Source organism: Silurus meridionalis, chromosome 1, assembly GCF_014805685.1.
Source record: "Silurus meridionalis isolate SWU-2019-XX chromosome 1, ASM1480568v1, whole genome shotgun sequence".
Classification (NCBI taxonomy): domain Eukaryota; kingdom Metazoa; phylum Chordata; class Actinopteri; order Siluriformes; family Siluridae; genus Silurus; species Silurus meridionalis.
In genome coordinates, this window is record NC_060884.1 from 22,771,093 (window position 1) to 22,785,734 (window position 14,642).

At 37.1% G+C, this 14,642-nt stretch overlaps 1 long non-coding RNA gene across 2 annotated transcripts; it reads left to right on the plus strand.

The window, feature by feature from the left end:
* The first annotated feature begins 1,091 nt into the window (after positions 1 to 1,091).
* LOC124391310 lies at positions 1,092 to 8,921 on the plus strand. Of its 2 annotated transcripts, XR_006926926.1 has the most exons (4): positions 1,099 to 1,209; positions 1,432 to 1,616; positions 8,034 to 8,111; positions 8,646 to 8,921. It is a non-coding gene; the product is annotated as an uncharacterized LOC124391310 (long non-coding RNA). The 2 variants fall into 2 exon arrangements; XR_006926927.1 differs by lacking the exon at positions 1,432 to 1,616 and having other exon boundaries at positions 1,092 to 1,209.
* Positions 8,922 to 14,642: the final 5,721 nt, after the last annotated feature.

Here is a 14,642-nt window from a genome sequence, read left to right on the forward strand (position 1 = left end):
AAATATTGTAAGAAAAAGAAACCTGGCAGTTGAGAAAATGTTTACTTTGGAGTGTTGATTTTATTATACTTTGTATTTTTTTCCAATGATTTATACTTTTTTTTATTGCATACTATAATTATGAACAGTTCTTTGTTTTAGAACCAAAACTCAAAAGATGCCCAGTGTGTGAACACGTTTCTGTCAGCACTCTGCCAAACTGCAATGAACATTTTAAATGAATTGCTACGCAGGACTGCCAATTTTCCGACCAAAATACGAGTTATAGTCGTCCAAATGCAACCTAAAACAAGGCCAAACTTTATATTATAGCCAAACAAAATTATCCAGAAGAATATGATTAAAAATACCCACGACAACCCCTTTAATCATGCAGCCATGCTGTTATTTTTTCAAATGTAATGCATATAACGTTAGCACGGCTGACATCTTAACTGTGTGAGATAAAATGCTATATCTTTAAAGTGTTTTTCATGGGGTTATACTTACAGTTAATCTGAGTAAATAAGTGAAGGACCAACGCTGGTGCTGATCCACACATCAATCCATTTGATTGATTAATTCATTCATTTGCTCTGATCAGAGTTTTAATTATTCCACTGCATGAACCCAGGATGCATTGTCAGGACACATCCTAGATGAGACACCAGGGCATTGCAACGCATTCCATAAGGTCATGAAAACCTGCACACTTGTCTGTCTAAAGAGCTGAGTCACCGAGTATCGTCAAACAAAACCCAAAGTCCTGCCTTTTCTCTAAACACTTAAACAAGCACTAACTCTTCCCTGCTTGTTTAAATAAAAAACACTCCGCAGCTACGTAACAGTGTTTTCGTCTTATAATATTCCTGAACACTGATCTTTTTGTGCTAGTGTGAGGATATGGTTTCCAAAACAGACTACCAAACACTTCTGGAAGTCTCTCCGGATAAGGGTGTATATAAATGGAAATAAAAATGTTGCCGCTTATGTCTGGACGAAGTTTGACCTACGAAAACCTTTTTATATTTCTTGACTGAGCATTATTTTCCTAAACTTAAATATATTTAAATATTTTTTTTCTTTCTCTGGTTAAAGTGAAAACACAAACTCAAGCCTGGTGCGGCCCCATTTTTGACTGCATGTGAATACAGTTTGAAGCTTCACAGTGTGCTTACACAGTGGCACCATCATCTGTCCACAAAAGGAATTACAGGGGAAACAACGCAGGTAATCATCCAGGTCATACACAAGTCTTACACCTGGACATGCAATTCACATTTTCATCTGTTTTCCTGATACATCTTGTCTGAATGATCTCAATATTACTAACCTCTTGATGAATGTCATAGCAGACCACTAAAATACAGAGGGCACTAGGACTACAGAGACAGGACTGAATAGGCCTTTGTCATATATATTACAGTGAAATACTTTTCTTCACATATCCAGGCTTGTTAGGAAGTCGGGGTCAGAGCACAGGGTCAGCCATTATATGGTGCCCCAGGAGCTTGCTCAAGGGCTCAACAGTGGCAGTTTAGCATTGCTAGGGCTTGAACTCCTGCCTTCTGCTTAGTAATCAAGAGCCTTAACCCTCCAGACACCAGGAGTTGCATCAGCTGAACAACAGTCTGATGGTAAGCCACTTAAGGTTCATCATAAATGTGTAAAGCGTTTGCAATCAAAACTTTTCTGCACAAACAATGTTTTGCTTTCACCAGCCAATCAGAAATACAATCTGACAAACAGGAAATCCAATGTTTACAACAGATTATAGCTTCGTTCTTTCTCTGTATATTTCTTTCAAGTGAGTTCTATCTGTCCAATTGCTTTAAAAAAAAACAACTTAAAATCATTTGTGACATTGTGATAAAATATGAAAACTCCCAGACTCCTGTAATTAGACAGTTACACATTGGCCCAAGACAGAATAAAAACCTTTTATTATGAATTAAAGCAATGTTAAAGTAAGAATGAGTGAAAATCAGATTTAAAAAAATCTACTTTCTATTATAACTGATGTATTTACCCCATATGTGTGAGTTGTGTGCAGTAAGCAGTGTATTGTTCGGGATATTAAGCACCGATACTGAAATAACTGTGAAAACTATTTGTCATGTAGAAATGCTGCTATTTTAAGCACCATTTAGCTTTCCAAGGTCTTTGATCTACCTTGAAAGAAGAGGATCTGCTTATTGTTCTAGAACGCAGTACGCACAAAAAATAAATCTGCTGAAGCAACCACTCATATATCACTGCAAGTTATTTCTCATGTTTGTGCAAAGTAAAAAGGGAGCAGACATCTAAAGAGAGCGGTGGAGCTGTTAGACGCGACCACGTAAAATCACAGACATTTTCTTCTATTGATGGTTTTTACTTCCACCTGATTTGTGTCTGGGACTCTACGAGCTCTCAGAGAAACATTTTTGACGCTGCAGGAAGTGAGAAAAGTTTCGTGACATTCAGCGATGAGTTGGAGTTTCAGTGGGCACTTAATCAGTTCGGGAACAAAACCACATAATTATGAGTTGCTTCTGGCTTCATTAGTAAGACATACAGTGTGTAAAGAGTCTCCTGCAGCACGTCTTAATGGTTTAATTGTGCCCAGTCCTAGTTGATTGCAGAGCTCTGTTTGATTTCCCTGCTGGTAAGGTAACTCTATTCCACCTAGGATTAGGCCCCATTCTCTCCTGCTAGAACAATAATTAATTTATCTCAACTATTAAAACTAGAGGGAAATTAGGAGACATCTCTGAATGGGTGCCTCGAAGGAAAAGCATTCTTTGTTCTTTAGCAGTTTTTAATGAGCTTTTCATAGATGGGGAAGGAAAAATGACTCTCTTTTTTTTGAAATATGATATTCACTAGATAAAGGAGGAAGAGAGGGTGTTGTGGAGATCCCCAGGGAATGCAGACCCCCTCATCTCATATACACGCACACACACAAACACACACAATCTTTTGATTCCCTGTACTATAGCGACTCTTAGAGCAGACGGGGAAAGAAAGTGCAACAATATGCAATAATACAGTTTAAATGATTCAACTGACCTGAATTAAAACACATCAAGCTGTACTCGTACCCAAGAGGAGTGACATTGAAATGAAGTTTGTGGCCTTAGTTGGAATCGAGAAGAAAACTTTAAACAAAATGTGTCACAGTTCTCCTCGTGTAATCATGTTCCTTTGTAAATAATTCAAGCTTTTAACCGAAATATATTGTAGCATATTAAAACATATTGGATGCCGCGCTTGGCCAAATTATAGATTTCCACATCAGTGACGGTGTCTAGCCAGGAACATTTGAAACAACGAGACTGAAAAGCATCTATGAACCTGAGAATGATGGCTTTCAAAGATTTTTTCCAGCAATGAATTTATCCATTATAGAACATGCTTCCAGATCACTTGCTGTTAACCTTGTTTTCTTTTGCTTTCAATTATACACAGAGGAGCTGCTCCTTGCAGGTGAAACAGCTTTTCTTACACCATCTCAATGTGCAGTGCGACACACACAAAAAAAAAAAACTAACGACAAGATGGATCAGTTGTTTCTCAGCTCACCAGGCTGAAAAAAAAATACTGAAGTCATTTCTGTAATAGGCTGTTATCGATCGCTTTGATCAATCTGCTGTCAGCTGAGAGCAAATAAGTGAGCTTAATTAAATACTAATAGATAACGGCCTTATAAATAGCAAAGCCAGACAGAAAAACAGATGAAGGACCAGGATGAATCAGGCAGCGTTTGCAAAGTTACACATTCAGGAGCGACATCATCAAGAACTGAGCTCTGCATCCACGGTGTGCAATTATACATTACGCATGTCATTAAAGCACAATTAGGCTTTCTCATACGTTACTCTATCAGTCCATTTATTTGGGGGTGAAAAAAGCTTGTTTGTAATTAGATTGTTGTAAACAATGATAAAACTGTGTTTTCATGCATGCAGTTGGATAATTGGCTACTCACAACACTGCAGATGAATTTGTTAAGCTACACTGCAAATATTCATATTCAGTGTTTATTTTTTTCCAAAATTTGGGTATCCAGATCCCCAGAGGCATAGGGAAATTCTTATCTAATCAATTAAACCGCTTGCATTATAATTGTTTATTATTACAATAAATAAATAGGTTCAATCAATTATTCATTTTCAGTAACTAGTTTCTCCTGGTCAGGGTTGCAGATCACATGCATGGTATGAGAGGGCACGTTTGGTTAGATAGCAGGTTTCTTATATGGCATGCATGTACTCTTTCACTCACACACATAGGACAATTCTCTCAGGAGCTGGAAAGAACCGGGAACTCAGAGGAAGTGTATACAGGCACAGAAAGACAATACAAACAAATAAAGAAAGCGCTTATATAAATTATTAATGGAATGTAAGTGATTTAATAATACTTGATGATGGTGCTTGATGTTGATGTATATTTTGGGGCTAACTTAAAAGGCAGTGGCTGGTTAACTGAGTGCTTGTTGCATTGTTTATAACAATATTTACTACCAGCCAATTTTCTATCATGATTAGGTAATAGAATAAACATAAAAAAAACGCTACTGAATTATAAAAACAGAACCTAACCTTACCCTTCCTAACAATGAATATGAATTTATTATGTAACATTATTATGAATGTACATGCATGAGAGCATGCTGTATGATCAGCAATGTACAGTGATAGACAAGGAGACCTTGCATTAGATCATATAAAAAATATGAATAATTTGTGGTACGTGTTGCTCAGCATGCATGGCAGTAGAATTCGTGTTCAGTGAGGTGGTATGGAAAATGTGAGCAATCTCTGGCTAGTAGCTGTTAATGACCTGCTTATTAAAATGTCTGGCTCCGTTATTTATGTGTAATTAATGTAGAAGGTAATGGTTTGTCCCCCACAGTCATAACTATTTTTATTACTTTGTACTAGCTGTCTGAACCCATCTGACATAGAATAAACTAGTAAAATAACATAATAAATTTTACATAATGCACATGATGATAGATAGATAGATAGATAGATAGATAGATAGATAGATAGATAGATAGATAGATAGATAGATAGATAGATAGATAGATAGATAGATAGATAGATAGATAGATAGATAGAGATGGCTATATAAGTAATAAGCAATAAGTAATACAAATCTGAAAAACAAAAAGTATTCTTATGAAACGCAATGCTTTAACTGTACAGCTGTTTTGTGTTGCATTAAACACACACACACACACACACACACACACACACACACACACACACACACACACACACACTGCTGAATCCCCTCTAATTATGTTGATCAGAAAAGGTGCAGCCTCTGAAACAGCATCGCTCTAATGAAAGCATACCAATCCTTAATGAGTCACTACGTCTTGTGAAAAAATTTCATAATTATTCAACCCAGCACAACGGGAGACTAAAATTCATCAGTCAAAGCAAATTATCCCAGCTCCATTACAGAGCAGCGGCATCTTGCAGCGACGCTCGCATTATTAGGCCTGTACACCCATCTCTATAATTGGGGGCATATTTCACTTGGCTGTGGACCCACTTCATTCAAGGACTCCTTTTATCTGTTTTATTCACCGTGATGCCTTCCAGGGTGCTCTGCTGCCTTAGAAACCAAAGCAAAAACTGTCAAACAAACTGGGAAAAGCATCGATGGACAAAAAAATTCTATTTTCTTTTCATATCGACAGGAAAAAAATCGAAATGATTGCGGATCAATGCACATCTGTATCACCAGGCACACTTTAATATCAAATGTCAATGACTTTAAAATACTATTCATTTTAAAGACACTTTTCCGCAGCTGTGTGATCGTAATTCATCCAGAGACTTGATGATTTATGGTACCACATAAATAAAGTCTGTGCTCGGTGTGTTGTGTGTTTGCCTCACATAACAGAAATGTCTGACAAAAAGCATAGTCTCATCTTTGCTAGCATGCGAAGAGCTGATGCAGTTTCAATAAATGTTCAGGTTTGCAAAAATCAGCTTAGACTAAGATATGCGATTGTTTTGCGCCAGCTTAAGTCTTTTTGTTAACAAGGCCTAAGGACTTCAGCCGGAGAGACTCCATGCTGACTACCTCCTCTCATCTCCTCTCTTCCTTTCTTCGCCTCCGTCCTGTCACCAAGAGCCTCAACAGCAGGAAAGGATGAGGAAATATGACTTGCTCAACTCTTTAATGTCCATCACATGAGGGAGGAATGAAAGAGGTGCATTGTCTCGTCAGGAGAGGGGGTTTGCTCTGAGCGTCGCTGCGGCTGTAGCTCGGTGGCTGAGGGCCGAGGAGATCATTTCGGAAGGATGATAGACGCTCAGTGCCCCCTCACACACAGTCCTTGTTTGTCCTGTGACTGCTTCAGGGTGTCTTTAGTTGTGTGACTCTCTTTGTGTCAGTCTCATACAATCTGTGGACACGACAGATCATCGGACTTGCTGACATGAGTGACTTTAATCACAGCAAGAAATCTTGAGTCAATCAGCAAATCTGGAAAAAAAAACATACTTACTATATGCATGGGTGGGAGAGACGCTTATAACCATTGGATTTATACATCAGATTATAATGGGACAACTGGGGAAAAAAATCTGCCCGAAGGTCCTGTGACATTTTTCTTCAAAATACATGTTACCTAGTTTTTGTGTGGCAATATAAATAATTGATTAAATAACTTTGTAGAGCACAACACTACAAGGTCAATCTAATGTATTTAAATCATTTTTAGTTAATTTCACCTTTTGTAGACATTTAAGAATACTTGTTCCTACTTTATCAGCACACATCTGCATTATCAAGCTCATCAATTTTAAATGTTTTGGTCCCTGACATAAAAGTGAAATAAAATCTACACCAGAACTTTCTAATGTAAATGATTTATGCATTTGTCCACTAATATAGGAAACTGATCATCAGCAGATTAAAAAGATTATACAAAGTGAGAACATTATTTCCTCTGACTGTAAAAAGATCCTATATATTTTATACATGAAATCTGAAGGTATTTGACCTGTGAAAGTGCACAAAAATGCTGAAAACATTGTGTGATATCTAAATATATATGTGTTAAAATATATGAATCATGTAAAAAGTACAGGAGACACCAGTAATTAAATAGCAGTTGATTTAAATTGTCTATGAACATGTTTATAACACATGGATAACAATGACTAGCATATTAATAGAATATTGACGGTGTATATAAAAGGATGCTAGTATACAGAAATTATTTAGTAAGCATTAGACATTATTGAATGATTCAATTTCTGAATGTATTTGTAGTCCTCAAACTAGATACAATAATATTTAACTCTGTTTATAACATTGCAATGAAGTTTTATTCTTAGCTAATGCAGAGGCCTAAAAAGTGTTTACCCCCTTAGTTTTTTTAATATGTCATCATTTGTCATCACTCTGATAGGAGAAAAAATGATTGAAGCTAATGACCTGACCTGTTTGGACAAGTGAGTTCATAAGAAACAATGTGGTCTGAGCGCTAATGGGCTCTAGTTACACTGCAGCTCAATCAAGAGTTCGAGATGATTGTACGAACTTGATCCTGCTAACAAGCCACAAAGAATACGAAGATGGCAAACACCTCACAGCCATGATATAAAGTGCCATCTTATCCTGCCCTATTCTATTCTTGATGGACACTTAACACTGAATATGAACTCGGTTCAAACTCTCATGCTGATTTGCAATCAGGTATCAGGTAACAAATGGACCAGAGGAGTTTTACTTTCTTTAAACTTTTGACAAAAGCAACTTACAGTGAGGCCACACACTATTAAATAAAGGTCATCCAAATATTTATTTATCAGGTTTCTCCTAGTTTTATAGCCTTGTAATTTCCAACAAACATTAAATGTTTAATGAGCTAGAAGATTGGAGAGGTGCTGAGGAGGAGGATGAAGCCAGGCCTAGTCATACTGAGCAGCACTGCAGTATGTGTGTGTGTGTGTGTGTGTGTGTGTGTGTGTGTGTGTGCTTAAAATCTCTTCAATCAGACCGTGTCATTTGACCAGGCTAATCTCCTCTTCTTACAGCTCATTACAACTGTGTTTGTCCAAAACAATGGCTCAAAGTAATGAAAAAGACTGCTGGGAGCCTGAGCTGATTGGAAGGTAATAAAAAATCAGGGAAGAGTGAAAATGGCATGACACACATACACACACAAGTGTATTCTCTCTCTATCACTATCGCTCGTGCTTTCTCTCTCTCTCTCTCTCTCTCTCTCTCTCTCTCTCTCTCTCTCTCTCTTTCTCTCTCTCTCTCTCTCTCTCACACACACACACACACACACACACACACACACACACACACACACGCACAACCTGAAAATAGCAGCCTTATCATCCCTGTTTCATTTAGATTTGATTACTGACGGATTATAATGCAATCACAACACAGTGTGAGAGGTAGCTATGGGAACCGGTCTTAAGCGTGTATCTTGCCACAGATCTTAATTTAAGTTTGAACACTTCAGATCATTCAGATACAACAGACAAGAGGGTGAATGCATGGAAACGAACATGAGAGAGGCACAGGGAGGCTAGCAGTAATGGGAAGGAGGGATGGAGAGGGCGGAAAGAATGCTAAGACAGGCGCTTTCTTGTCCGTCCTGTTGTATTTCATATGTGATTCAATTTGTCTTTCAGAGAGAAAATCAATTTCTGATGACAATCCCGCACGCCGAAATGAAAGGCTCAGAGTTCCAGAGTCTTGGGAAAGTTGCCTCTGGAGACGGACACTAATCTCGACAGAATGAATCATTCACACTCTTATTTGGACATCTGTGTTAACTTTTTCTCCCCCTCCTCCTTCTCCTTCCCCTGCCAAAGTTTCCCTCATCCATGATGGTTTTATTAGAAGTTGTCACAGGTGGCTGAAAGTTCAGCAGTTCAGTTGGACTGAAGGTTTCCTCATAAAGAAAAACCTGCTCTCATATTCCACTAGGATCATGTTGTTGCCTCTGACATCCTAATGCACACCGTAATATGGACAAAAGAGGAGAACTGACCTTAGTATAAGACCTTTTTTTAAAAGGCTGATTATTCAAATGACATTATTATTGTACATAACATCTTATTTACTTGTTTATTTAAATCTTTATTTAATCAACAGATAAAGTTTCTTAAATATGAATAGTCAGAAGGTGTTGAACAATTTCCATAATAGCAACTCTGACTAGGTTCATATTATTCCACTTATTCTAAATGTAATAGCATGTTATAATACATATAAAAAAATATTATAGTATTATAATGTATTACTTACAAATAAAATGTTAGAAAGTTTTATTTAACAATAATGAAAGGACTTTCCATCATCAGTGCTTTGTATCGGTTACAGAGTTTTCCTAAACTAGAGCGGCTTGAAGACTGTGTAATGTAACAATCTGTGATATTTCTGTCTTATTAAGTTAATGTACAAGGAAAAAAGGAGAAGCTGGTGAAGAAACTGATGTTTACAGCTGCTAAACTATAATGTATAACACTCCGGGACGTGCTATTATTGAAAATTAACCTTCAAATATCAAATCAGATATTTGGAATTGCACTATTATTTATAGTTTCACAGGTCAGAGAGACTGCATATTTGTGCTTCATCAATCAAAGAGAAGCAGGACCAACCTGGACTCAGACCATGTGTGGAATATAAACATATGAGACATTCCTTATTTAATTGAATATAGAAAGCATTACTATTCTTGTGGGAAAAGAATTTCAGGATGAAAACATTTGTGCATTTACTGATTTAAAATGTTAAATGGGTTAAACTTGATGGAATGTCAGTCAGGTCAGCCTTTTTCCAAATACAAGTGGTCCTTGCAATAATGCAGTCCCTGTAGTGGAATTACTACACTGAGACAACAGCACTGAAGGCACTGAGCTGAAAAACAAAAGCACACAGAGCATGATCAATAGAAAGGTAATTAATGAAGTGAGTAGGATGCCTGGTTGCTATAGATTTCAGTGGGACACATGACAGAGCTCCAAGCACACAATTGTCACTGCTACACTGAATGTCGTAAAGGATTTTGTGTCCTCTGCTGATGATTATGTTTATTTTAAGTAAATTAACGCATGAAAATCGATGACCATCATTCTTACTCATGAATAGCAAAACCCATAATTTTCAGGCCCGAACCTCTTGTGTGTAATGGAAAGGAATTTCAACATGGAGAATAAAGAAATGGCATGTTTCAGCGATGATAACTGTCTGTTTTTTTTCCAGATATTGAATGTACACTGTCCATTATGTAAGTTTACATTATGTGAGCATTTTTAGTTTAGAAAGTTATCAAAGTTTCATACTTTATGTTTTTATCTATTTTAAATGCATTCAAATTTCTTTAATCATCCCCGCTTTCTGGTTTTGACCACCGACTCTTGACCCATTCATTTAGAATTTTCTCATCTGAATTTTTGATCTGTTGATGGATTTGTTTTAGGAATCTCAAATATGTCCAAATCAAGAGATTCAATGTGCTTAATTTTAAAAGATTCTTTCTGGGTTCTAGAATGAATGTAAAAATACTGCCTTAGTAATAAAACCAAGGCTATACATAATAAGGTTTGTATCTGACTCTCACAATAAGGATTGTGCAGTTGATCACGTTTTTGTTTGCTTGAATTATCAAATATCATTGCATATTAGTATTGCATAAAAAATAATCTTTTGTTGTTTGGTCCAAAATGGAGCATTTCTGTTACATACTGTTTTAACAATCTAATAATGTAAGGCATTACAACAAACTCAATTTAGTCATAGTCATGGGTCTCAGTAACATTGTAAGATTTTGCAATCTTGAACTTCATCTCCAAAAATTGCAAATGAATCTCGATTAAAAGGACTTGACCAGTGCACTGCTCTGATTAGACCACTGGTAATTGCACTTCAAGCATGTGTCTGATTGATTACTAATGAATGCACATTGTGCAGGCAGGAGCTTTTTAATTTTTCATGTTATCATACGAAGCAAGACTGAAGACCTCACCTCAGACCTCAGCTCATCCAGAGCCATGCAATTAACAGGAAGTATAATGCCACTTCTCTGCTGGTAAAGCTCAAAAGTTTGCACAGCAAGGAAGTCAGGTTTTTAAAATAGAGCTGCTCAGCAACACCGAACACTGGCTCTGATTACAATTACACGTGGCACTTTGCTGATTTGAAATCAATGAGGCCAAATTTTATGGGGGCCCCCGTCAAACGGTGGCAATGAGCATCCCAGAGCCATTCCTCCCAATCAAAAGTTTCTGCTCTGTATAATTTCACGCAATCAGATTTCTCCACAGTCATCCAGTGCAATCAGGTAATCAGTGGGGCACATTAACAAGATAAATGGGGTTTAAAAAGTGGGTGCGCTCTGTTTGCAGGAACTTCCCATGGAGAAAGCCCCCCTTCCGCTGCAGGCGGAGGAACCGCCATCTCATATATGCCACAGCAGCTGCTTAGGCAACCATAGAAAAATGAAATATATTGAAAATATATTATGATATATTCTATTTAGAGATTGCAATACATCATCAGCATACTGTAATAAATTTCATGTGACAGTTCTGGGCTTGGAAAAAACCCAACTGATTTAGTTTGTATTGTTTATTATAGTGTAGTTAACATTGCTTCATTGAAAAACATGCAGATAAATTTTAAAACGAATAACACATATCAAATATGCCTAATTTAAAGTCTAAATGTCACATAGAAAAAAAAACTGATTTAATGGATAAACAAATAACACTGCACTTTAATGTCATGATATGGGAATTAATAGATACATTAGGCTTTGGTCTAATCATGATCTAATTATTGTTCATAAATCTAAATGCCTTGGTAATGATCTGAATTAGGATCCTGAGATCACTGACTGAGTGATAAACATCGTTTTTTTTTTTCCAGCAGCTGTACACAATACATTGACAACAATACTGCATCAAATGACATTCTTTTCCCAGGAGCTCTATCATACGTAATTTCCAACTCAACTCTTTCTGCAAAAAGTATACAAAAAAAGCCACAGTCAATCAACTGGATGTCTTTTTGTTGCCCTTTTCAAGCGGAGTGGATGATATTTTGAACTGAACTGCCATTCCTCTCAATGGACACACACTACCATTATCACCATTTAGAGTGGCTCTGAAAATAATAAAACAAAACAATATGAACATAACAAAAGCAACAACAACAGAAAGGAGAAAGAAATGAGCCTTTCATCAACTCTTGGGGGAATTTTGCCATGATTCTAATTAAGCCCTTCCTGAAACTGAACACTCAGGTCACAACAGTTTCTTGTTTGAGCCCCTCTACTTCCGCCGTCTTTACGCGAGACCAACAGTCAATAACAATGCTCAGTAATTGAGAGTTAAGTTGCTCTCAATTCCACAATTGTCCATTAGAAACCGCAGACAAGATAGTAACATAGCCATAATGAAAAGGCTGAAGAGAGAGAATAGTTTCTGCTGTCCTGATCGCATGTAGGAGGACTGGCGCTGATAGTTCCTGTGGTGGTTCTAGCACATAATTAAATGCAGACTTTACAGAGGAAGCCGAAGTATCATTCATTTCATCTAGCCTAAAACTGAGTAGAATATTACACACCTAAAATTTCTTATATATTTGCCAATAGATCTATCTGTGCTAGTACTATCTGATCCCCTGACTCTTATCTACAATTTTCCAGACCTCAGATCATTGGGCTATCTTTCATTTTATTCATTGTGTGCATGTGGGAGGGTAATTGCCCAAAGATAAGTGTTCTCTCTCTCTCTCTCTCTCTCTCTCTCTCTCTCTCTCTCAGGCTTGAATGGATATGGGTGCTTTTCATGGTCATTTGGATGATCAGGGGAGTCAAAAACCTTTTTGGATGCCTGACTTTGGGGCAGCTCTGCCACTCATGGCCAGACGTGCCAATCTTTCAATCAGCCATCCTATTTACTTCTGTAAAGCACCACTGGCTGGCGTCGCCCACCAACAGAATTTCGAGCTCATTGCTCACATAACCCTTAGCATTCAGCCTAATAACTCATCTTCCGCCAGATGAAAAATGAGAACTGTGTGCAAATCTGTCAAGAAACAAAACTACAGATAGTTGTGTGCAGGTGGCTTGCATAAGGCGTGTTCCTATTTTCAACTTCTACTATTTCAACTATGCAGCAGACCAATTCCTTTCTACCACTTGCAGAAATACTCGTGTCTATTTACATTATGAGACATTGCATGTAATATCAAGTTCCTTTAAAGAAAAACCAAGCAAAACCCAGTGGCCTTTACATGCCCTGCATAAATTTAATTAAATAATTAAAGCAGCTTTATTTGAGACAAGTGAATGGCATGAAAATGATGTTTTAATACAGATTTCAGATCAACAGTATATTTTTTCATACATTAAATGAATACCAAAGACCTTTCAGTATAACTTGTCCACACAACAGCCATTTTGGGCTATTTCTACACTAATTCCGGAAATTTGGAAATAGCGTGTTCGTCTAAATATGATCCATGTCCACGCTATCATTTTTTATAATTTTCCATACTGAAACATCTGAAAACATTTGTGCCCCTGTTCTGTGCATGGGCAAAACATTGGTGCTTCAACCTGCGTCAATTCCAGCTGCCGTTTATTTACTTTCCGGCTCCTTGAAACGTCATGGCGAGGAAAGACACCATCACATGACTAAATATGACTAAAGCCTCCATTTTCACATTCCGCACTGATACGATGCATGCTACAAGTTGTTTGGTTCCAAACATGGTTGTTACAGCAATATGTTTATGCATAGCAAGCAAAGCAAAGTGCCTTGAGCATATGACTGGATCATGTACTTGGATCTGATAGGCCATGTACCATTGTCCAAGAGACTTTGACCTATAATATAGGTGCCTTGTTGAGATTTACATACTGCCCAATTTAGGACTGTGCCCTAAATGATGTTTGGGACTTAATGCAGATATTCACATGTTTATTCACACATTCAACATATGTTAATAAGAAAATGAATGAGATTATTTTTTGTTAGATTTCTAGATCAGTTAGATCTGCTAGTTTCATTTCCTTGTAGCCTCAGTAAATATTAAAGCAAACATGCAAACATAGCTGAATTTATTTGACCACATTTGACAAGTGAAAAGAGTAATTTTCTTTTGTTTCGGTTTTTACCAAAAGTATTTCATTAACAGTTAAGTCCAATTTGAACCCCTTATTTAACAGAAACAATCATTCTCTAAAAGTCATCTAGGACAAAAAAAAGGATGCATTTAAAAGGGCAATTCAAGGAGGGGCCTTTCTTCTTCTAGGCTGGGCATGCTGGAATCAACAACAGAAGAGAAATTGCAGATATAATCAATATAGACTGATGCATTAGCGCTAGAAAATAGAAGAGCTAAATGTGTGTATGTCTGGGTCGCATGGTGTAGCACATATGATGAATGTGCTTGCTCTGATTTGCTAAGTCAAATCTATGTATACATTTAAATTATCCACAAAGACAGCTTGGAAACAAAAGAGGGAAGAAAACAGATGCACATTTGATCCACAGTACACTCAGGTGAATGTTCATAAGATATATGGGAGATGTCAGGTTAACAAATTACTCTGGTTGAATTACCAGGACAATGCTTATTTAAAACATGAAAAGCAGAAGAAATAATGGAGG